The sequence below is a fragment of the Chiloscyllium plagiosum genome, chromosome 15, assembly GCF_004010195.1.
Source record: "Chiloscyllium plagiosum isolate BGI_BamShark_2017 chromosome 15, ASM401019v2, whole genome shotgun sequence".
Taxonomy (NCBI): Eukaryota; Metazoa; Chordata; class Chondrichthyes; order Orectolobiformes; family Hemiscylliidae; genus Chiloscyllium; species Chiloscyllium plagiosum.
The window spans coordinates 14613690-14617252 of NC_057724.1; positions in this window are offsets into that span (position 1 = coordinate 14613690).

Sequence of the window (3563 nt, forward strand, 5' to 3'; positions counted from 1 at the left end):
GCAATTGGGTGTGGATAGGTGAGAGTATTGCAGTTGGGTGAGGGATGGGAATCAGACGATTGGGTGTGGACAGGTGAGAATATTGCAGTTGGGTGAGGGATGGGAATCAGACGACTGGGTGTGGATAGGTGAGAGTATTGCAGTTGGGTGAGGGATGGGAACCAGGCAACGGGGTGTGGAAAAGTGAGGGTCAGGCAATTAGGTTGAGGGTGAATGCTGGTTTGTTGACTCCCATGAACCTCCCATGAATCTTTCTCAGATTGCTTTTTGAAGAAATTACTGTGGCTATAGAAATACTTCGGGGTTAATCATTAAACACCCTCAGATGCATATAAAATCGTCATATGTCACTGGTTCAAATCCAGAAGTCCAAACTGAAAAATAAATACTAATATATATAATTGACATACTGAAGTAAAATGAGGCTACATAAATTTTCTTGAGTGATCATAATTCAGTTCCATAAAACACAATTTCCATAATTTAGCACAAAATACCACTGTGAGATCACGCAGGATGCACTGTGAGAAACAATAGTATAATGATGTGTTATCTGTTTTTCATTGCACTTAGTAAACACAAGGGAATATTATTCCATATCTATTGAGAGGATCTGACACTAAACTTGATACTGGGCTTTTAAAAATAGTGGAAACTGTCCCAGTCTTTTCAGGGTCTAAGGCTGGGCAGAATATTTTACAGCCTGTGCAGGACGTTTTTGAATCATTGCCACCTTTGGAAATGTATTCACCAACTTTACAATGGAAAAAATAACACATCTTTTTGAAGAAATATGCCAGTCGTCAAACCCTTTGCAGAAAATGGAAGCTGAATGAAAATACATAGAACTGAGAAACCCCGAAAAATCTGTCAAGATGTACATCAGAAGATTTGGATCCTGATAACAAGTAGGTTATAGTATAAATCTGGTGGCCCCCAGTTACAGAGTCATACAGTCATAGAGTCATAGAGCTGTACAGCATGGAAATAGACCCTTCAGTCCAACCCGTCCATGCCGACCAGATATCCCAACCCAATCTAGTCCCACTTGCCAGCACCCAGCCTATATCCCTCCAAACCCTTCCTATTCCCATCCAAATGCTTCTTAAATGTTGCAATTGTACCAGCCTCCACCACTTCCTCTGGCAGCTCATTCCATACATGTACCAACCTCTGTGTGAAAAATTTGCCCCTTAGATCTTTTTTATATCTTTCCCCTCTCACCCTAAACCTATGCCCTCTAGTTCTAGATTACGCCACCCGAGGGAAAAGACTTTGTCTATTTACCCTATCCATGCCCCTCATGATTTTATAAATCTCTATAAGGTCACCCCTGAGCCTCTGACGCTCCAGGGAAAACAGCCCCTGAATGTTCAGCGTCTCCCTATAGCTCAAATCCTCCAACCCTGGCAACATCCTTATAGTCATGATTTGGAGATGCATGTGTTGGACTGGGAGGAACCACCTGATGAAGGAGCGGCGCTCTGAAAGCTCGTGCTTATTGGACTATAACTTGGTGTTGTGTGATTTTTAATTTCGAACATCCTTGTAAATCTTTTCTGAACCCTTTCAAGTTTCACAACATCTTTCCGATAGGAAGGAGACCAGAATTGCACACAATATTCCAACATTGGCCTAACCAATGTCCTGTACAGCCTCAACATGATCTCCCAACTCCTATACTCAGTACTCTGACCAATAAAGGAAAGCAAACCAAATGCCTTCTTCACTATCCTATCTACCTGCGATTCTACTTTCAAGGGGATTTGAACCTGCACTTCAAGGTCTCTTTTTTTCAGCAACACTCCCTAGGACCTTACCATTAAGTGTATAAGTCCTGCTATGATTTGTTTCCCAAAATGCAGCACCTCACATTTATCTGAATTAAACTCCTCTGCCACTTCTCAGCCCATTGGCCCATCTGATCAAGATCCCCTTGTAATCTGAGATAACCTTCTTCACTGTCCACTACACCTCCAATTTTGGTGTCATCGGCAAACTTACTTAACTACACCACCTGTGTGCACATCCAAATCATTTACATAAATGACAAAAAGTAGAGGACCCAGCACCAATCCTTGTGGCACTCCACTGGTCACAGGCCTCCAGTCTGAAAAACAACTCTCCACCATCACCCTCTGTCTTCTACCTTTGAGCCAGTCCAGAATCCAAATGGCTAGTTCTCCCTTGCTAATCAGTCTCCCATGGGAACCTTGTGGAATGCCTTACTGAAGTCCATATAGATCACCGCTCTGCCCTCATCAATCCTCTTTGTTACTTCTTCAAAAAACTCAATCAAGTTTGTGAGACATGATTTCCCACGCACAAAGCCATGTTGACTATCCTCTAATCAGTCCTTGCCTTTCCAAATACATGTACATCTTGTCCCTCAGGATTCCCTCCAACAAGCTGCCCACCACCGACATATGTCTCACTGATCTATAGTTCCCTGGCTTGTCCTTCCCACCCTTCTTAAACAGTGGCACCACGTTAGCCAACCTCCAGTCTTCCAGCATCTCCCCTGTGACTATCAATGATACACATATTTCAGTTGGAGGCCCAGCAATCACTTCCCTAGCTTCCCACAGAGTTCTAGGGTACACCTGATCAGGTACTGGGGATTTATCCACTTTAATGAGTTTCAAGACATTCAGCACTTCCTCCTCTGTAATATTGATATTTTTCAAGGTGTCACCATCTATTTCCCTACATTCTATATCTTCCATGTCCTTTTCCTTAGTAAATACTGATGCAAAATACTTGTTTAGTATCTCCTCCATTTTCTGTGGCTCCACACAAAGGCCGCCTTGCTGATATTTGAGGGGCCCTATTCTCTCCCTAGTTACTCTTTTGGCCTTAATGTATTTGTAAAAACCCTTTAGATTCTCCTTAAGTCTATTTGCCAAAGCTATCTCATGTCCCCGTTTTGCCCTCCTGATTTCCCTCTTAAGTATACCTCTACTGCCTTTATACTCTTCTGAGGATTCATCCGATCTATCCTGTCTATACCTGACATATTCTTCCTTCTTTTCCTTAATCAAATCCTCAATTTCTTTTGCCATCCAGCATTCCCTATACCTACCAGCCTTCCCTTTCACCCTGACAGAAATATACTTTGTCTGGACTCTCGTCATTTTATTTCTGAAGGCTTCCCATTTTCTAGCCATCGCTTTACCTGCAAACATCTGTCTCCAATCACCTTTTGAAAGTTCTTGCCTATAACCGTCAAAATTGGCCTTTCTCCAATTTAGAACTTCAACTTTTAGATCTGGTCTATCCTTTTCCATCACTATTTTAAATCTAATAAAATTATGGTTGCTGGCCCCAAAGTGCTCCCCCAATGACACTTCAGTCACCTGCCCTGCCTTATTTCCCAAGAGTAGGTCAAGTTTTGCACTTTCTCTAGTAGGTACATCCACATACTGAATCAGAAAATTGTCTTGTTCACACTTAACAAGTTCCTCTCCATCTAAACCTTTAACACTATGGCAGTCCCAGCCTATGTTTGGAAAGTTAAAATCCCTGACCATAACCATCCTATTATTCTTACAGATAGCTGAGAT